Source organism: Drosophila obscura, unplaced genomic scaffold, assembly GCF_018151105.1.
Source record: "Drosophila obscura isolate BZ-5 IFL unplaced genomic scaffold, ASM1815110v1 contig_73, whole genome shotgun sequence".
In the NCBI taxonomy this organism is placed as follows: domain Eukaryota; kingdom Metazoa; phylum Arthropoda; class Insecta; order Diptera; family Drosophilidae; genus Drosophila; species Drosophila obscura.
This window is the reverse complement of record NW_024542865.1, coordinates 7,693,084-7,699,572: the sequence shown is the minus strand read 5'-3', so window position 1 is coordinate 7,699,572 and position 6,489 is coordinate 7,693,084.

Here is a 6,489-nt window from a genome sequence, read left to right as displayed (position 1 = left end):
TTTGCTTGCTTGAATGAACGACACTGTTGTTTATTGTCGTCCCCAACCCCATACGCTGCTCCGTCCTCAGCTTGCGTTCGAGTCTCAATTTTGGTTCTAGCTTTCGTCATATTTGTTGTATTTGTGTCTTATCGCCGTCATCGCCAAACGTCACGAGATCTGCCAGGCATCGATATTGATATAAATAAATACATACACACACATTGTATGTATGTACATATGTACATGTATGAAAGCAAATGAATATCGAGCTATCAACATCGCGTATCCGCTATGTGGATTCGGCTTCTTCGTGCTTAAATCTGGCTAGAAATTTGACTCTGTGACTTATTTTGGGTTTATTTATTCGTTCTATATATTACTGGGTACTACTGGGGGGGGCTGAGAAAATCTTTGAGGCCTTGGACCCTGGAATTTTAAGTATCAGAATATATTTAGATCGTGCCTACTGTCATTAAAAAAACCATTGAAATTCTCTGCTTACTCCAAAGCCAGGTCTTATTCTGTACTCTCAAACGGTATGCAATCAGCTTCTTATTCGTATACATATGTACATATATGTAAGTACATATGTATAGTGTATGTACATATATCCCCATCTGTGTGTCGATTTATCGTGACCCTCAGCTAATTGTTAATTTATTTATTAGCCTGTTAACGCCATTCAATTTGCAATTCCCGCCAGCCAGGGGACAGCTGCCTCCAGCTCCAGTTTTAATTGAGCATACAAAAAAAGAATCTGCACTGATCTGCCCTAAGCTGATTCTGCCAAGATCGTATCGTACATCTGGAGTATACTGATTTGGATGGCCTCTGGAATGCGTCACCCGGATGCATTTCGTGAGTGGGGACGAAGGGGGAGTGCGATACCAATTTAATGTAATATCTTATTAAATTTCAATGAAGACCAGCCGCACGATGGCTGTAACTATGATGGATGGGTGGTTGGGTGCTAATTGATGGCGAGACACGTGCTAAGGCTAAGGCCACGCCTCAAGTACTCGTACATCTACCTGTATTATGCACCGTTCTAAGTATAGTCACCTGCCGTCCGAAACTTACAGTTTTTGCTGCCGATTAATCAAATGTATGTGAAATTGCACAACGTGGCCTAATGGCAATGACAAAAAAAAAAAAACCCGCACCCCGAAATGACAGAAATGAGCAGAAAAACAATGAAGCTGCCCAAATCTTGCCGTATTATGGTTCTGACTAACCCCAAAGATAAGACTATCTACACTTGGAGTTTTCCCCCGTCCACTTGAATCCGTTCCATCAGATATGACTGGGACATGTAGATCGCATTCGGGTTGGATCGTTTTTCGCAGTGTCTTCCCCACTCTGACTAACCCGCAGACGGACGGATGGGATGGGATGGATGGACGGATGGATGGGATGGATGGATGGATGGATGTTGCTTGGGCGGGCGATAAGAATGCGTTAGAGTTTGTGGCTGTTCTTGCCAGGGTTCTGTTTGTGTTGGGCTTTAGCAAATTTAGCCAAATCATTTTATGATCGCCAAACAGTAAATCTATTTCCAAGAAAGCGACAAAACCCTTGTCAGCACGCACACCACACCCGGATAAATGCACATACACGAACGTATGTATATCTGAGCGATCCACTAACACTAATATGGGTCAGTGGCAACGTGTATTTGCCTTAGCGCCCCCGGCTACCGCACTTGAATTTTTAATAACCTCTTCAAGTTCACTGCCTCAGCTGTCCGTGTCTGTGTCTGTGTCCCTGTCCCTGCAAATAAATTTCTGTGTTGGCATCGTACTCAATTTATTTTGGATAGATCTACTCAGACCATCAGACTATGGTACAAGAAATTTACATAGCTTTTAGAGAGAGCGTTGCAAAGATCTAGAGCAGGGAATACTTCTAGTGCTAGTTTGCATGGAAATTAGTTCGAATTGCATAATATTCTGGTTAGGCTAAGCTCGATGGAAAAGTTTTACACGGTTTGTGTGTGTGCTTAAATACCCTTTAATCCCTTTGACTCGTTGCATAAAATAAAATAGATTCTTACCAAATTAACGCAAATTATTTGCAGCCAAGCTGCCCGTTTGGCCTATTTACCTGCCTGTTACACCTGGATTTCGCTGTCATAGTCCACGTGCCCGGTTCTGTACCCTTAGAGCTCTGGAGCATGCCAATTGCCACTTGCCCAACCCACGTAACCAGGTACCACGCCGATGCCAATAAAGTCAAGACAAGAGCAACGGTAAAGCAGTCTAGACTAGGGAGTGTGGCACTGATACCGGGAACTACTCTGTACTCTGTACGTTTCTGGGCCGGGATGGTATCGGCATCGAATGGACTCAGTCTGTGGACTGGGGAAATATGTATGTATGTACATACGTGTACCATACCGCTACGCCGGTCCGCTTTGTGCCATTAGCCAGCAGCGAAGCCATCAATCTTTCAATTGTCGTTTATCCTCTATTTTTTTGTTTTTTTTTTTTTGTCTTAACTCTATGAGGGGGAGATCTGTGCGAAGCAGCTCACCCACAGCTCTGCCAGCAGCACTTAAGCCCGGTTGTCTTTGCGCCTCCGATACCAATCGGAAAATGAGTGACAAACCAGTACAAACAAATTTGTTTTCGGTATGCCGCCGTACTCTACACGCTACCTACCGGATCTGAAGACCTAAACTCAAATGATCAAATGATAGATCTATGCTGAGAAGTTGAGAACATTTAATTGCCAGAGCTCAAAGATTTAAATCATTAATTTCGGTTTGGTGGTACATCTGTGTGGGTTATGGCTCAAGGACCTTTAACCACTTCCCAGAGTGTGTATGAATGGTCGCAGTGAAAGCACCCCACCCTCTGTTAGAGTATGTAAATAAATATTATTGAAACTGGCCAGACTTCGGCGCTGGAACCAGTGCCAGTGCCAGTGCCAGTGGCAGCGCCAGAGACGGGCAGCGTGCTAACAGCCTGAAACCGCTTGAGGCCGGTTCAAACTAGAATCGGTGGACCGTTCGCTCGATCCGTCCCGTTCCGTCCCGGCTGAGTTCAGTTCGGTTCGGTTCGGTTGGGTTGAGTTAAGTTGGCTTGGTATGATCTGGGTTGGGTAGTCGTTGGCTCGGCTCGGCTCGGCTCGGCTTGGCTTGGCATGGCTCGAGTTGAATTGAGTTGGTGGTTATCGTCTTAAGACGATTTGTGGGTATTAAATATTGAAAACGAGCCAAACCAACTAACAGCCGCAATGTGACAACATTCGTTGATTTACAGACCTGCACCAGCAGCTGCACCTGACAAAGAAAATACCCAATACCCAATTTACTGAAAGACTTACCAGGGAAGCGCATTAGTTGACTTAAATACGATTATTACCAGTCCATATGTACATACATAAATAAATATGTACATATGTATGCATGTATGTATATTTATAGTGATGGCACAGCGCAAGAACTTTCACATTTGCCGATCTGAGGACTAAGAAATACACGCAGCTCGCATGTGTGCGAACAGGAAGTAGGGGAAGGGGAATAGTAGTTTGAACATTCGGCAATTTCCTGCAGAATCAAAAGTTCTGTGTAAATGTATAAAAGTTCATTGATTTATACATTTACATACATGCATGCATACATACATACATACATACATACATACATACATATGTACATATGTATGTATACACCTTCAGCTCCACCCCAATGAAAAAAAAAATCATGTCGCATAATTTTCAGCGGACCGCAATCGATATAACTCATACGCCGCGTGTTCGAAATGGAGGTTAAAAGCCAATGCAGTCGGTGCAGTGCAGGTTTCAGTGTCTATAAATAAATCTTTGGCCCATGCCCAGGCTGCGGCTGGGGCTGCGGCTGCCACAGTGCAATCGAAAACTGGTCTGGTGGGTCTGGGTCTCGGCAGCGGCAGCGGCAGCGGCAGCTTTGCCTTCGGCTGCATGGGCATTGGGCATTGGACATCACTTCGATTGTATCCAATCTGATATGAGCAACTTCTGCAGTTGCTGCAGTTGTTCGTACAGCTGAGGCAAAAGACTGAAGCCTACTTAAATATATTTGGACAGAAAAACATTTCTTTGCTGGTTGCATTTTTTTTTGGCATCCACGATGGTCAAGGACGTTCTCGTGCATTAACCAGAATCGACACGAAGACAAAGGAAAGGCCACAAATTAAATACACCCAGCTGGTTGCTTCTCGAGCACTTAGGTGTATGGGGAGGGGTGGGTTGATGGTGGGGTCAGCAAGACAGAGTGAAGGAGGTTAAAGGGCTATCAAAGAAGAGCTGCAAATTATAAATTGCCACTGGTTTTTTAATTGATTCTGAGATCAAATTAATTAATTTTTTATTGCTGTATTGTTCCTCAAAGCAGATACGATGTTGATGCATGAGATGAGATACTTTGTCTTTACAGACGTGCCAGATGGATGTCTGTCCATCTGCCTGTCCTTTCCGTTTGACGCCTCAGAGCTCTGAGAGACTATAGGAGCAGGAGAAATACAATTTTGAGTTGCAAATAGTTTTGAGTATACAGAATTTCAGTCTCTGCACCTATTGAGTTTGCCATTTGCTTGTCCGGTTGCTGTGGCGTATGCGCAATGTTCTTTGGCCACCACCAGTGAGGAGTGAGTAACAAGAATTTACCCGTACCAGTACCTGTTCGCAGTCCGTTTTCCCCCAGATGCATTTCAATTGCAATTTTTATTTTGTTACCCAGCTTTTAATGCGACATTTTATTCGCCAACAATGGCAGCTGCTGGTTTTTTTCCTCTTCTCTTTTCTGCCTTTTGTGTTTTTTTTTTTTTTTGTAAATCGCAAGGCCGTCTGAGGCTTGGCTCGAAGCTGCGATCTGGGGTGGATTGCGTGAGCCTTTTTGGCCAGGCCCGGCCCGGCCCGGCTGGGCCCGTCCCAGTTGATTGCATTTTATTGAGTTTATTATTTTGTAATAATGGCTCATTAATTTTGTTAATTCTCTTCGTCCTTGGTTCGCCCGCTTTTGTCCCTCGCCCTGCCCTGTCCTCCATCCCTCAACATTGCGTGCGTGTTCCCTGTGCCTCATTCTGGCCACATCACCATCCCCGTTGGAAAGTGTTTGGACCAGGCCCTAAAAAAGATTTATTTACGTTGAATCATGGGGATCGATCGTTAAAAATGCACTGGAATTCCGTTAATGGACCTGCAATACTTTCGAAGATTTGCCAGCAATTGGTGAATGGCTCCGCTCCGACAGCTGCTCGAATGCAGAGAAAAAGAATTTCTGCTGTTCTCAGAATTTGTATTGGTACTTGAACAAGTAGAACACAGATTTAGATTGATTTCATGCATACTGATATTTTGTTGGGGTAACGAGCTGTGTATTCGTACCCATACCAGTTACTAGACAATTTAAAACTTTCTTGCGATATTCTTTTACCCCGCCTCTGAAATGTAATCTAATGGCTAACAAAATTCAAGTTATGTTTGTGGAGAGTAGAATTTTGTGACTAGTTTTGTTGACAGCCTATTTTCCCTGATTGAGATCAGAATTTAAAAGAGAATATGTAGGTGGGCAATGGGAGTGTAAATACGACTATCCAATGCGAACTACTATACATATCAAAGTCTTAACTGTTGCCCCCGAACGAACAACTTCTTGGTAGATTTTTGTGTATTGTGATTATCATATCAGATACATTTTTAGATACATTTTAAAGTTGCGTTCACGACCTTCCCAATGCCTGGTACTGGTACTGGTACTGCTGCTGCTGGTGCTGCTGCTGGTGCTGCTGCTGTGTGCCAATGTCTGCTCCACACGCCACACAAATTGACGTAGTACTTATTCTTTCCACCTGGGGTAAATATCATTTATGTATGTACTCAACGGCTATTTGCTTTTTTGTTGTTCGAGGCTCTCAGGGTAAGTTTTTCCAAACAATAGCGGGAAAAAATTAGCACAGCTGCTTTAAAACGAAATGAGAGGCAAAATAATATAATCAAAAAAAAAAAAAACGTTGAAAAAAAAAACACCATTTATTAAACGGTAGAAGTAAGTACATGAAAAGTACACAAATTCAAATATAAATATTTTTGCAACAAATTAAACAAATGCCAGCAGGGGAGGGGGCCCTGAAAGCCGAGAAAACTATTTTATTTTTCCAATATAATTCCTCAATATTTATTTAACTCGACGCGCATTGCAATTAGCATCAATTTGCGAGGCAGAGGAGGAGATGGGGCTGATATATCTAATTGATAGCTTCCATATTTGCTGCAGGTGTCCCAGGTGAAATTCACAGGCCACAGTCCCCCCAATCGCCAATTCTCAATCCAGACCAGACTTTGCTTAGCCTTCCCCTTCGAGTGGTGGCAAGTCGTCAGATTGGGAAAAATATTTGAACATTGTTTGCATGTTTCAATTAATGTTGCCGCTGCCGCTGCCGTTGCCGTTCGACATTAGAGTGGACCATTAACACTGGCACGCTAAGTGCTCGTCCCATCCTCCGCCCGGTCAGAGCCCCTTCAACC